The sequence below is a fragment of the Buceros rhinoceros genome, unplaced genomic scaffold (genome assembly GCF_000710305.1).
Source record: "Buceros rhinoceros silvestris isolate BGI_N320 unplaced genomic scaffold, ASM71030v1 scaffold1714, whole genome shotgun sequence".
NCBI lineage: Eukaryota > Metazoa > Chordata > Aves > Bucerotiformes > Bucerotidae > Buceros > Buceros rhinoceros.
In genome coordinates this window covers 75,620-91,409 of record NW_010409843.1, presented here as the reverse complement: position 1 = coordinate 91,409, position 15,790 = coordinate 75,620, and the positions used below count along the sequence as shown (strand labels likewise).

Here is a 15,790-nt window from a genome sequence, read left to right as displayed (position 1 = left end):
GTTGTTGTGGGTGAGGGGGGGGGGGGGGGAGGGTAGTGGTGTTTAATTTGCTGTTGTTTTCGGTTTGTTTTTTGTTTTTCCCCTTGTTCTTGTTTTTATGCAAGTAAAAAAATGCCTATATCATCATGACTGGCATTCAAAGGAATCAAAATTTAATTTAAGCACATGACCATGAGCTAATATTGCTGTAAAGAACAAGTTAGAAGAGGACCTTACTGGAGTAACATTTCTGTTTTACAGTTACTGCTCAGTCTCTCAGCCATTAGTGAGGGAGGCATCATTCATTTCTGCTACAAAAGGGCCATCTGACACAAAGCATTTTAGTAACAGGACAAAGACTGAAGCAGATCTGGTAGCCAAAACTAAAAATTTAACTGTTCCACCCCTTACTACACTCAGCCCTAGAGAAAATTCCTCTAGCTTTGTAGACAGCTGCTGTGTACTCTGATTCGCAATGTACATTTAAATTTGTATGCCATTATTGGTCTTGAACAGAACTTACAAAAAATTATGTGTAGTATCATGTAAACAGACTTTTCAGAAATGTAAAAAATACTCATTTTGTCTTAGATGTTTAGTTTTCAGTTTCACAGTAAAATATTTTAAAATATTATTATTATTAAATGTTTGCACTAGAACTGTAATAAAGTATTATTATGGCACAGAAACAATATTAAACTTTCTTTTTCCCCCAAATTTAATCAGTCAAGGCTTGTTTCTTGCAGTATAGGAGTAAAGCAGTATTTACCATTGAAGCATCTGGTTTATATTTGGCAGGTTTAACTAACCAGTCAAGCATCCCCTTTTAATGAATGTATCTATATACTTGACCTAGTTAAAAAGCTGCTTAGGTCTGCTGACCAACCAGACTCAAAAAAAAAAAAAATAATCAAGAGTAAAAAATCCAAGCAAATTATCCTAGTACACTTTTATGCCATATATGCTTTCCAACAGTTGCAGAGTATATTATTCCATCCATGTTCTTCCTTACAGGCTAACAGACCTGCAGCAAGAAATCACATTATTGTGCTAATATGCAAGATAAAAAAGACCACTATATTACACTGCAGTAGTCCCCACAATCAATTGTAAACTGGTAGGATGCACATTTTCAGTAATTGAACTCTAGCATGATAAAGTATATTCTAGAATATCAGACATACTATAACTAATTCTCCAGACATCTGGCACTATATGCAAGAATCTTCAAGTACACCTGATGCACGCAAGAAGTTTTCCATGAGAGAAATGAATCTTCTTTTAATTTTAAAGTACATCAGGCACAAAATCATAAATATTGCACAGATATAGCATTACCAAGGCTATAATTTAATTTGCAGGTTCTGACAACGCATACAAACGATTCAAGCATTAGTTTTCATTTCAATTACTTTATCACAACCCGCAAGCCTTGTCTAACGTGCTATGTATTATCCCATCTTTAATTACTCGCCATATATTTGTTTATAATGTACTTACGGAACAAGAGTTCATTTTCAGTTTAACCCCCATAAAAACAAAGGGCATGCCGCTAGGAGGCACACCACCTTACGCTTCACTGAGATCAACCCTGGAAGTTTAGGTTAGCTTATTACGTTAAAATCAATGTTAATGTCTATGTTGATGATAGGCCCAAGTGACCACTGATCTAAATTGCCAGTCACCCTATTTTCTGCTACATTATTAACAATGTTGGTCCGTTGGACCTTCCATCAATTTGCCCACCACATTAATTTATTTTCTGTTTGCTTCTCTCATTTTTAAGTAGAAAAGATATTAGAGACACACCACCAGTAAAACACAAAATTATAAAGCCAGAGAATATTTTGAAGTCTACTGTGGGGTATACACACGTGGCATAGATGTAACTTACTGCTTGACTGCTGATCAAAGTTCTTTTTGTTCCTGACAACAGCTCTTTTGGTTCCTATTCCCTTAATAATATTTTAATGGACAGAAATAATTAAGCAGTTAATGCCTTGTACTGCTGTAAACAACCATTTCCTTGACAGAAAATGGGGACGCACTTACAGGCTGGATTGCTTATCACTAACTCAGGACTTGGTTTCATTCTCAGCACTCTGGAGCAAACCTTGTGACGGAGTCAATGAGTTTTTGCTTAAATGCAACAAGATAGTTCAGTCCAGCAGAACCCAAATGGCAGACAGTTTGCTAATCATGGTTTTTACAGGGGTATTATAAAAGAAGCATTATTCTCTCTGTTTTTTGGGGGATGGGGTTTGGGGTTTTGGGGTTGCTTTTGGGGTTTGGGGTTTTGGGGTTGCTTTTGGGTTTTGGGTGTTGGGGTTTTTTTGCCAAGGAAGGTCTCATGCCATCTCACCAGCCCAGTTCCTAATTCTGAGCCAAGAAACCAACAATATAGGAGGACAAAGACCTATGTATGGAGTTGTCTGCAGGAACTCCTACATCTGCAGCCTCTGATACACAAGACTCTTGAAGGAAGCTGGAGAACCACCATCAGCATCTTTCTTTCCCCTGCTTAGGCAGCACAATGACAGAAACCTTTCAGAGTGGTTCTGCAATAAGAGAGATCAATCCCTAGATTTGCCCCCAAACATTCGGCAGAGGAAGAAAAATGCGGTCATATCCAATCCTGATCTCAGTCTCAGCTGCTTCCCCATGGCAAAAATGGGGGAGAAGAACACAGATACCCCCCACCCTCCAAGCTGTTGTACTTCACAAGGGCACTGAGGTGACATGCACCCCAGCACTCAGCCAGGCTGTGCTGGTGCCACCCTGCACTCCACGCTGCTCTCCATGACACTGAGTAACTCTTTCAAATTTGCCTCAACTTTCCCACATCAGCTCTCCAGCCCACTGCCCATATTTTTACCTACAAAGATGTGTGTGGTGTTTCCCTGAAGACTGAAAATCCTACAGAAGCTGTCTGAATTTGAGAAGCCAAGCTAAACAAGCAGGGAGGGCACAGAACAGTTCTGGCTGCCTGACACATACGGGATTTGACATCACGTACAGACTGCACTATCTCCTCCTAAACATACATATTGTTTGTTATTTCTTCTGTAGTGATTCAGAAGGTGTGCAGTGAAACAGATACACTTTGGGTTAGACACAAATAAAGTTCTCTGATACAGATACATCTTGGGGTGGACACTGTAAAGTTCTCTTATACTTACTCCAAACTCTCTAGTTCTTAAAAAAAATGCAAACAAACAAACAAAAAGCCCTCCCACACCACAGAGCACAAAACTACTAGCTAGAGTGAACCACTACAAAGGGGACAGTCAGCTCTTCAGCTTCACTGCTGGCAAAGAAACATGCTCAGTAGAACAGCTCCGTAGTGTGGAGTGGCCTGCATACGGAAGCCTTTGAACCAGCACACAAGTGAGTATCTGAGCTCTGAGAGAACAGTGCTTCATTATAACATGTATGATAACATTACATATACATACATACATACATGTTTTGCATAGCAGTGGTACATTTTTGGCCTATCCTTCAGTGATGGCAGATCAACATAATCAGGAATTTTAGACTTTAAGGGATTAAAAAAATTAAAGGCAAGCAAGTACAAGTAGGAAATACTGTGCTGGAAACTCTGTAAGCCTCTCAAAATTTATTTTAGGTTTACTAGAGCAAACATAGCCAACTCTCACTGGAGTCTCATGAAGAAGGTTCTGCAAAACTGAACTATTACGTCAGGTCTGCAGTCTGTCTCTCTACTCTGTAATTCAAACCTCATGCCTCCCCCTCGTTTCTGTACTAATTTAAACAAAGACATTTTCCTAGCTATAGGAAAGTATCACTGTATGTATCACAGACATATATGCATTAAGCACCTCTCAAAAGTTAAGACAGCACTATTAGTTCGTCTGTATGGAGGATTTGTCTCAACTAATGTTGCCTTAAAAGACAGTCAGCCCGGTACCCTCCAGAGTCAGCTCATTCCCCCCTCTCCAAGGCTCCAAAGCCAAGTGGCACAAGCTGCCCTTTGGCATTCCCAACCTCTCACCACTGACTGCAGTGGGTGGTAATTTCTACGCTAAGTTTATAAGGATTAGACTTTTTTCCTAACTCTCTCTAGTGAGACTGCTCGCATGTCTTTCCATTTAGCTCACTCTCTGCTCTGTTCTTCATCCTGTCTTTTTCCTTTTTTTTTTTAATTCTTCATAAGTCAAGCTGAGATTCCATAACGAGAAGGGATAATGGCAGCTTCATTCCAGCTGCTGCTTTGCTAGTCCATGCAATGGACTTCCCTGTGATCCACTTTGGTGGATCCAACCTAGCCTGTGGCTCCTGTTTTACTGAGCTGAGAATTAAGGGTCTCTAGTCTGAAGCTGGTAATAAACATTCTTTATAAACAGACCAATATAGAAGCACTTCCAGTTTTCATTCTCCTCTTCCTCTGTCCTACCATTAGCACATTACCAAGTTTGTAACATGATATTTTTCCTGTTTAGTTCAGATGTTATGCAGAAATATTAATATAAAAATGGGAGAGTCATATGCTGCAAACATTTAACTAACACGTAACTCACCCCTTGGATTTGATGACATTATAGGTCTTCTGCAACCTAAATGATTCTATGACACTAGGAAGAGATAAGAGTAAGTAAAGAAGTATCATATGAGAAAGTAATAGGGAATTGAGCGTAAACCTACAGAAGAAAGAGGAAAAAAGACAAAACAAAGAGCAGATGAGACAGAGTGAAGGGCAGTAATAGGAGTTTCTGAAAGAGGCCAGAGATGAAAGAGGGTAATATTGGAGATGGAGAGCTGAGAACTAAACAGGGAAACAACAAAGAAACAAAAATAGGAAACTTAAGCTAGGAGGTGAGAAACTGATGAGAAAAAGAGGAGTTAAAGAGACTATAGCATATGAAGGGAAATTCAACAAAAAATTCAATGAAAGAATGAGAAAAAAATTAGAGTGAAAAAGCATGAGCTACTGTGAGTTTTCCTCAAGGACAGAAGATTTTGCATTAGTTCTTGTTATTACAGAGCTGTAGCCTACATAGCAGGCATGGAAGGGAGAAGGAGTGAGGAAGAATGGAAGCAGATGAAAAGAAAGAAGAAAATACATCCAACATAAATTAATTTAGTTTGGGTTAATTTCTGAGAATTTGTAGAGTTTTTGGCAGGGGTGATGAGAACATGAGGGTGGGTTTTTTTTAAAAGAAGTGAGCAGAGCACTTCAGGTAAATGCCAGCTGGAGTGACCCATGAGTGCCTGAGGACACGGGTGAAGAAACTACAACCATCACTTTCCTTTGCGACCCATTCTCATATTCAAAGCAAAGATATTTGAGATGCACTTTAAAGCTACAAATTGTTTTTGAAAACTAGCACTTAGTTAAGCCATTCCCACTAAAGATGTAGTTAAGGTTCAAAACAGCTTCATTTCTTTCAGACATGGCAGAAAATAACAGCTCAAGTCAGGTCTTAGTGCAGCATCTCCGAGACTTGATGTACAGTGGGACTGAGGGCTGAGAGATAATGCTGAGGTGGCTGTTGCCCTTTGAACATGTCTGGTCATTAGTGGGGGACAACAGAAATTCTGGTTTGATGAAATCACCACCAAGCTCTGGGAAGTGGTGAGATATGAAGTATGTGCATGCATGTACATGTGCACGCAGCCCTTACTTCTCAGGAAACTTTTTTCCTTATCAGTTCCATCACGTTATCAACACCCTGACTACACAGACTTATGACCCCAAGCACACCTGCACATCAAGAGCTCTTTGCTCATCATAACACCCAATGGCCCTTCCTATTCCTAGTTTAAGATCATCTTTTTTTAGGTGTAAAACAAGAATCCAACAGAAAGATAAGGGGAAAGCAGTATTACATTTCTTGCCATGAAACGCTGAGCTTACAACATGCATCAGCTTAAAACTAGCCAGAGGAGCAGGCTCTATACTTGAACTAGCCTGATTACACCTCTACTGAACCTGTTGACACTCCCTAGTTGACATTGTCACAGATTAGCCATCAGTGAGACAACTTTGGTGTCACACTGGGTGAACTCTGCTTGGAAGGGAAGGGAGCTCAAGGTCATGTAAAGCCTGACCCAGAGCAGTCCCATGAGGGCTTCCAGCCTGGCCACACTTTAGGCACTCTGAGCAAAATGTTGCATGAGATGCCGCACATTTTGCATTGGACTGACTGGAATTACAGTGCCTCTGTGTGGAGGTTTATTCCCCAGCAACATTTCATGGTTTGAACTATCTCTCTGCTACCAGTCTGCATTACTGTTTTTCTGATTAGCAAGGGAAATGTCCAGATCAGTAAACAGACATCATTTCTGCATATTTACGGGTGTATTTCATTTCCTACAAACAGATGGAATACAAAAGTTGAAAAAAATTGTTAAAATTATTCAATTAAGCAGAGAGAAGTTAATAAATCTCACATGCTTCATTTTCCTTTGCTTTCTTACTGTACTCTCCAGACAGAATAGCCTAGCGAGTAGACTAAGGAACCTCTTGGCATTTCAGCCAAGATTTTTCAGGGTGTTATCACAAATGACAAAAATATAAACACACTGAAACATAACACATTTCAATCCTAAAAAGGTTGGATTTACATGATTACATCATTGGTTTGCCAATATCCACATTTATCTCATCAGTATAGCATGGCTCACCCAATCCATGAGCTATTGGACTGTTTGGACTGAACATATAAAAGCTGTTACAGATTTTTTTTAAAAAGTTAACATTATGACACTCCTCATAATGAGTGCTTTCAAACCAGCTGTTCCTTTTGTATAGAAGCGACTGTATGTTTCTTCTACTTTTTAGGTAGAGTTTTCTGAGAACAAACAGGAGCCATTAAATTCATGAAGATGCACCAAGCATTTCTTCCTCCCTCCCCATTCTCTTTGAAGAGATCAAGCACATCACATACGTAACATAGACAGCCACCACCAATGCAGGGAGCCAAAGCCTTCAGACCAGTCTCAATTTCAGCACTTCCTCAGGACAACACTGAACTCATGGGGTCATCCCTTTTTTTTTCCAAAAAAGGAATAGTTTCAAACATGTACAGTTCTGGTACAGATCAGCATTTTTATTTGGTTTAAATATGCTGTATATCAGATTTCTGCTCTTTAAAAAAAGAAATACTGTTAGTAACTGCACTCATAAATCAAAATAAATGCATGGCTTTCTGACTCACTGTACTAACAACTCAGCTCTTATTTTTGTTCCATATTTGTATCTCTTCTCACTGCACTGAAGCCAAACAAAACTGAACAAGTTGATATGTTAAATGAACATAAAGGAAAGCATAACCCTTGGTCTTATCTGGCATTACCCAACAACGGAGGCAAAACACAATTTCACAGAGGTATGGAATAGGTTAGGATGTAAATAACATAAAAATGTTATAAACTAGCTGATAGTTAAAAGACCTAAGCAGCATGTTTACACCTGTAGACAGCTGTTTCTTCCAATATAAGGACATAGCAAATCAGAATGAATTAGTTGCTGTGCTGAGTTTTAGACTCAGCACTATCAGCAGCAAAAATGGTCAGGGAAACTTATATACAACTGGATTTTCTAAGTCCAAGCTGCACTGCATCTCAGAGCTATAAGGCCCAGAAGTATTTGCAGTTGTAAGTACATCTTTTGCAACATCAGAGGTACTGTAAGAGCCTCAATTAAGAGTCTTCTTAGATCACAAACTTCTTCCTGTATTGTTTGAGCCCTACGTTTTCTTTTAATTTCCTTCTATCAAAAAAAAAAAAATTGGTCAGTATGTTTGAAGTAAACAACCTAGTTTATCCTAAGGTCAAGCTATAGTAAATATGTATAGTGTGTGTATATATATCTATAGTAAATATTAAGTGACTGAGGGACTAGCCCTTTACCCAACACACCCTTTTGGTCTTTTCACTTAGTTACACAGAGCTCTAATTTGCAATGATGTAAGAAAGGCATATTTTCCCACAAAAAATAATTTCAGCATCACATCATTTCTCATGGAGTCCTGTTGCCTGCTGACATTTGCAACTGTCTTGATTTTGCCAGCTGAGGCTCTTTTTAACCCCAGATCTTAACATCTATCCAAGAAAAGATATTTTTACTGCTCATATTTTCAGAAGTCTGATTAGTTTTCCAGAGCCCTTATTAGAAAAAGCACAATCCAACATGGATAAGAATCAAGGTTCTCAGATATGTAGCTGTGTACAGTACCAGTACATCAGGTACTGGTTAAGTCCTCTTTCTTAAAAGGAAGATAGGGACAGAATTAATTATCTTTAGTGTTCATTAGGCTTACCTAGGGGCAGGTAAATAATATACTGAAGTAAAGACTCAGTGTAAAGCAGAGAATTTGGGTCATGATCATGAAGTATCACATTTTTGATTAAAAACTTCTTGGGAAAGCTAAGGTCCTGAATGACAAGTGAATGGGAGGTTTTCTTCTAATTTTACTTGGGTTCTAGGAACCACGGTTCCAAAACATACACCTCCACAAAATTAATTTTAACCCCTGTTTGAGTAACAGCTCATGCAGCAAGCTAGCTGAAAGTCATAAAACTTAGTTGGACTTTGTCTTCTGGAACTCCAGCACTTCAGATAAGCTACCTGGTTTACAAAGAAGATAAAGGAGGATGTCTGCTCCTAATATAGGAGGTCACAGCCATGAGCATTTTTATAATCTGTCAATGTGTTTAGGGAGCTCTGGCAACATCTGTCTCTGCTAGACACTTCGGAATTTCAAGTATACAGCCAAACTAGTGCAAATTGTTCTACTAAAAGCAAAGTAAAGAGTAAAACATCTAAAGAATTGCAACAGGGAAACACTTGGTAAAAAGAGGTGGAGCAAGAATAAAACAAGAAACTAGCAGACAATAGAAGTGGACTCAAATGCAATCCTTATGTTTTATTCCAGGCAAGCTCCCACTGAAAGCAGCAAAAGCTCTGCCTGAGAACTGCAGACATGTGAGAGATAAGACTTCTAATTTTAATGAAGAGCTGAAGAGACCGTCACACAAGACAGATCACACTTTGTCATTAAGTAACTTAATCAGCTCCAGGGCAGGCTCTAAGCAAACCTCAACATGAAAGGCAGGCTAGCTGGAGTATAGGCTTGTTAGTGGGAAATAAAGAACTCTCTCCCCTAAAAATTCCACTAAAACAACTGTATTGTGATTGCAAGTTGATCTGTTTCCTCAGACAAAACTCTCTGGGAGTTTCCAGGTAACTGGTGTGTGATACCTACCATATGACACTCCTCTTGGTCTAACTGGATGATTACTACAAGCATGCCGCAAGCTCTTGTTCCTTGAATGGTTTAATATCAAGAACATGACACTTTGTTTCAATGGCCAGCTTGATATAAACTTAAAATCCACCCTCATTATTTGAAAAATTTTTACAAAGGCTATCTTTTAAAATTTTAATATAGTAATAGGATCTACATGGTTCTATTCCTTACACAACGTATGTGAAATAAATACAATACACCAAAGCACACAGCTACCATATTAAAAAAGCAGTATCTGTCCAGCTGTAATGCAGGATATGTATCTTTAAAAAGAACTACTTTTTGCCAGATAACATTTGAGATTTATATATTGGTTTATGTGTAGCTAAAAGAAAAAAAATAATTCCTTAAAATTCTATCCACTTTCTCACTAGCTTAGGCTTTATACAGCAGTAGGCATTGTATATCAAAGGACATATGAATGAAAGAGAACAGGTACATTTACAGTCTTTCATCACAGTCTGATTTGATGCAGCTATTTCTCAGTGTCTGCAGCTCTGTAGTTGCATAAATAATTGGCAACTACCAACAAGCCATTAAAAACAAAAGTAGTAAAAAGAAAAAAATCAGAGCATCAGAGACTTCTTTTATATATTTTGTTCAAAGATTTGTAATGGCAAGTTGGAAAATAACTGCTCATGTTTAATATGTAGATTTGAAACGACATAAAATCTGAGAGTAGTTTGGTGATTTAGAGAGCAAATAAACATCTATTTTCTCATATGGCTCAAGGAAGAAGCACTTTTCATTGTTCTGATTTAATTCCCAGTAAATCTGAAAATATCTTTTGGTTTGATTAGAAAAAAAAATAGGAAAAGGAACTACATATATTTCATTATTCATATGTATTATCTTACCTTGCATCTCTTGGTGAGTTCCGTTTCTAGATGACTTTGGCAGGTATTTTAATTCAGAATTAGTTTCAGCAACACATGCCATTACATCTTCTTTAAAACAAACCGCTTTTTCTCTTTTCCTCAAACAAAGTATGTGGGCTAAAAGAGCTGCAGTGTCTCTGTTCAAGAGATTTCACGGTCACTCAGAGGGTTGCTTTCTACTGTATGAAAGTTAAATCTGAGTAAGGAAGGCATTTTTCCTGTCCCGGAAATCAGTATAACCAAAACCAATGCTGAGCTAATGAGAAATGTTTCTTCCATGTGTTCTGTTTGGCAGACACTGCAAGTCATATCAAGGAAACACGTGATGTTTATAAATACAATATGGCTCATGTTGTCATAACCTCTCAATGACAAAAAGAGCATTAGAAAAAGCAGACAGCAAAACAGCAGGAAAGATGAGATTTGTATCATTTGGAAGGTCTCTATCAGATAATAGAGGTATTAGCGTTTGTTTTTGCTTTTTTCTTTTTCCTCCCAAAAGAAAACAAAGTTTTATAGTAATAGGATCAGTAAGGCAAATACACGGCAACTTATATAAATGCTCTCCTATAGGTATCGTATCCTAGCACTAAAACACATTCAGCCAATTTATTGCTTGAGTTCTTTTGTTCTAAATACCTCTACGTAGTTCAAGGAGCTGGTTTGTTTCGGTTTGTTTTTTTCCCAGCCATCACATGCAATGAACAAATGTAATTTTGGCAGCATTTGCAGCTTTTACGTTTATTGATGTTAAGATCACAAACAATCCAATGAAAAGAATTGAAACATCTCAAAGCAGCTGGATGTAAGTTTACAGGTACCTTAAGAAAAGAGAAGGATGACACTGCTTTTGTTATTTTTCCATCTTTCCTGCAAACCAGCACTGAATTTCAGGCTCCTTGGATGCTTTCAATTCTAGAGGAGTTGTTTGTGGGGTTTTTAGCACTTGTAGGGCTTTTTACATTCACAAATTGCATCTAACTCTAGAGAGTTAAAATGTTAGCAATCTGGTAGCCAGGCATATTCAAAGGAAAAACGGTAAGTTTCTGTTGTGCAATTTCATTAATAAAAGCTATTCACCACAGCAGCTTACCCAACTTATCAAATGTCTGTCTCATTTTACTGTACAACTCATTTTAACTCGTCGTCTCTCACCTTGGCATACCAAACCCCCATCGCTGTCAGAAACATCATCACCTTTTTGCCATTATAACTCTCAGAAAACGTGGAGTTTCCAGGTACCCCCTGCTCCACCAACTCAGCTCTGACCCAACTTCCCCTAATTGCTCTTTCTTGGAGAAAGAGTTTCTAAAAAAAAATCCAAAACACCACAAAGTGTACCTCAAGACAACAGCAGCCACAACAAGCATTCTTTGGATATTCTGGCCTCACCCACCCAGCAGAGGTCTGAGATAAAGCACTGACCTGCTAAGGTCTTATTGTAAGTCAAGGAATTAAGCAAAACCATGGTGGGCCTAGGGAATTCTAAAACAAAGTATAATCCACACACTTCAGTGCAGGTGGTTGGGAAGAGAAAGATTGCCAAGCAAAATAGCCACCAGTTTTGTTATGAAGTAAAAATTCCCTCCCAATTCTCAAAATTGGCGGGCAGATGAAGCTCAGAACAAACCACTGCATAAACCATTATTAGTATCCAACTATGTCACCAGAAAGGCAGACAAGTTGCAATGACAGAAGAGGAAGAATATAATATAGTATTCTTTCCCTTTTAGCCACTCCATAAAAGGTGAGTAAAGGGAAGAAGGACAGAAAATATGCTGTGCACATTTGGTGGGGGAATCACTTGCACTCGGAGTCACCAGGGGCTCACAGCAACAGTCCAGGATAAAAGGAGCTGTGACACTTCCAAAGAAATTAAATTCATTCAGCAACATACAAAAATCCATCATCTTTAGATGTCATCTGCTGATGTTCAATCTATATACCACCCCTGAATGTGAAAAGAGAGGAAACCTGGACCTTACACCTAGTAAGTCTGAGAAAGCCTTTTCCCCTTCAAATCTGCATAAAATCACAAGCATTAATTCTAACAGCACAGACCAGCATGGCTGTGCACGTGCATTTGCACTGGAATTCAAAACAATACCAGAGAGAATAAAAAGATCATCTAAAAATTTGGACGAGACAGTATTTTGTCAAAAGTATTGTTGCACAGAGACCTAGAAAGTGCTGATGGTAAACATTACAAGGTCAGGCGAATGAATAAATGAATGAAACACACCAATGTGATGATTTTTCCAAAGAAAACAGCTGCTACAGGTTTTCAGCACACAATTTGTGAAAGGAATAATAAAAACCAGGAAGAACATGAACACAAACATTCAGTGAGGTGGCACTATGTGGCTACCTTTTGCTTGAACAGCACTCAACATGGCAGAGCTGTCAAAGAAACCATGCTCTTCAAGATGTAAATGGCCACTGCACAGTATCAGAAAACAAGTAAAGCATCCTGAAGGATTTCGAGAAAGACTGTCCTTCAGAGCTTGCTTCAATCCCAAGCAAACCCCCTTTTTCAAACACAACCCATTCAGAAAAATGCATGAAACAAAACGACCAGGGAGATTAGAATTAATGGACATGAAAGCAGAGTGGTTTGATCGGCAATCTGAAACTCATAGATCCCATGTTCCTTTCACACAGTCTGAGTCATCTTGTCCATATGGATAATAGTTAATACTTCAAGTGTTATTGCCAACTCTTATACAGGTCTCACATCTGTTTGGTAGTTAAAACAGGTGTCCAAACTGGCAGCTAATGTTATTTTCTGAGATTATTTTGGGTCTGATACATGGAAATGATTATAAATCACATGAATAGAAGCCTGAACATCATCAAACCCAGGGCTAAAGATTCCAAAGGGACAAGAAGACAAACAGTAGAAAATTCTGCAAAGACAAAGCTTTCCCAAACCTCAAAAAACCAAAGCTTTAACTCACATATGGCCAGAGATACAATCACATTCACAGTATCACCATGGAGAACTGTACTTACAACAGCTAATTCATGATATTCTAAATACTGTTCTTTCAACCAGTCTGACAATAAGCTCCTTTTCTGTAGATTTTCTGAAACAGTTAACCATGATGCAGAGCGCAGTATTTACAGGAGTTACTCCCTACTTCCCACTGTAGTGAATTTAGCACTCATACATCACATGAAACTGAAGAACATCAATTTATCCAAAGCAAAGATGCACAAGCACAAAACAAGGGATGAGAAGCAGACGTTTTTCCGTGATCTTTTGTGTACTATGCAATACCAGTACATAAAACACACATATTTCTCACTTAGGCCCCCTGCATTTCCACCCCCTTTAAACTGGTTTGCTAAGGAAAGAGGGATAGATAATCCATCTGCTTATTGATGGTTGTCTCCCCTGACCTAACAACCTGTGAATCTGGAGACAAATTTCAAGCCAATTTAACCAAAGCATAGAAACCGTTAGACTACTATGTCCCTACAAATGTTGCCAAATTAGAGATTTGTGAGAAGATCCTACAGTACTTCTTTTAAATAGAGGAAAAGTTGCAGTGCATGCTCCAGCTTTTTAGACTCCAGAGGATGAGCACTGGAGAGAGTGTTACTACAGCTCTCTACCTTGGGAAAAGCCTCAGTAAGGATCTGAGTGTTGTTGCATAAGGAAGAACCCAGTCAGAAGACACACATCCTTAAACAAACAGGTTTGATTATTTCCAGAGTTCAAAAAAGTACTTGTTTCCATGCTCATAACTTTGAAGTGCAGAAATTCACATAGATAAAAGGGAAGACTTTTTGCATGTTTCTCCACAAAGCCCCTATGAACATCCTGGCTCTGATTTTACCTCTCAGACCAGAAAGACAAGAAATTTGCCAATGCAAAGGAAAAGCCAAATGAGAAAATAGCTGTTTTGTTGCACAGAATTTCAAAATGGTATCTTTGGCATTTCAGCAGGTCAAAATATGATATTCTACCAAGAAACCACCACTTCTGCAAAAGTCATCACTGTGTCACCATTATTTTTGAGTTATGATCAAAGGGAGATAACTCGGCCTTAATCAGGAGGTGTCAAGAGTGTGTATCTGTTGCACACCACAGCATTTTAAAATAAGCAACACAAATTACTAGCTTTTGCACAGAAGCAGCACCTGTGTTCAAAACAACTCCGTTAGGCAGTAAATACCTGGAAGGTGGCCAAAGAAGTAATTTTTACTTTTGAATATATGTAGCTAACACAGTAGTCAACCATGTCTGAAAACAGGTCTAGGGCACACAGATAAAAGCACAGAAGATACATTCAGCATCCACTGCACATGGAACAATAACAGTATAGCATAACTTTACAAAGCCACAGTGAAATGGTTACATAAGTTAATGTCACAACGGTAGTATGTCACACTTTCGAGTACGAATGAGATGAGATGTATCAGATACATCAGATCACCACTACAGGAATATAACTAGAATTGATGAATTTCAGGTCCTTAAAGAAGACAGTATAAACTATCACATCAGCCCTTCAAAGCACATCTACTTGCTCTCTCATGTTGTGTGTGCAGCAGTGTGAATAATCAAGTAATTAGAATTCTGACATATGAAAAGGATCATTTTATAACTGAAGTACATAAATGAGAGGTGGTTGAGAATACTGCCTGCAAATAAACTATTGCAATCTTTCTAAAATAATGAGGGCCTAAACTGTGGAAAGAGCAGAAGTGCTACATGATATATTAATAATAAAGCAGCAAGACACACTCAGAATTGTTAATGGAACACAGAAGCAAATGTACAATTAAGCAAATCACTTTACAGGAAATTTTCCATGCAGTTGAATCAGTTTTGGAGCACACATAAAAGTCACAAAGCAAGCAGGACAGCAGTGACATTCCCTCCTGGCCCCATCGAGCTCATTTGGTTGTACTATTTCCTGGGGACAGACCTAGGATGGGTGGGGAAGAGATGGGGTTTTGTAATCTCACCACCACCACCACCCCTTGCTGCAACATCGGCTGTGGGTAGCAAGGTGGAAGAGGTGCTGCACAGCTGCATCTCCTGCCCTCTTGGCACCACGGTGGGATACAACAGTTCCAGCAAAACATAGGGACAGTGACAGAGAGAAATCGAGTGTTTCAATGCCTTCTCCGCAGTTTGCCAATACAAAATGTTCACTTGAAAATGCAAATAATACTAGTCCTTGTTCAGCATAGGTAGAAAATTTTAGAAAAAGACAAAACCACTGACACCACATCAGGCATGTATCACAATTTCCTATTCGAAACCGTCATTTACAAAGTGTTAATAGACTTCAAGCTACATACATCTGCCCAGCCCCTGCAAACCAGTCCATGTTGAAGCTTTGCCAGAGTGTAATAACACCATGGTGTACTTCACTGTAAAGAGTTTGGAAACACAAAATAAGAAGTTGTATGAACTCTGAGCACTGTCTGTGTCCCCGAATTAAGTAATTAATGGCTATGTTTTGATTCACATACTTCAATGCTAGTAAACAAGCACAAAAAAACCCAGTTAATGCTCAGGGCAAGTAACTGGAAAAAGCAAAGCAGTTAAGAAGCATTACAGTAAGCATTATCAATTCCCTCTTCTATGTATGTGTTGTACATATACCCTCAATTTTATGAATTGTGTACATATTACAGTTA

General features: G+C 38.6%; 1 protein-coding gene across 1 annotated transcript in view; it reads right to left on the bottom strand.

Moving 5' to 3' along the window:
* LOC104492763 (sickle tail protein homolog) overlaps positions 1-15,790 on the bottom strand; it is a gene marked incomplete at its 3' end in the record, with an annotated part of 90,988 nt that overhangs the window by 53,903 nt on the left and 21,295 nt on the right. The gene's annotated exons all lie outside the window — the stretch shown is intronic.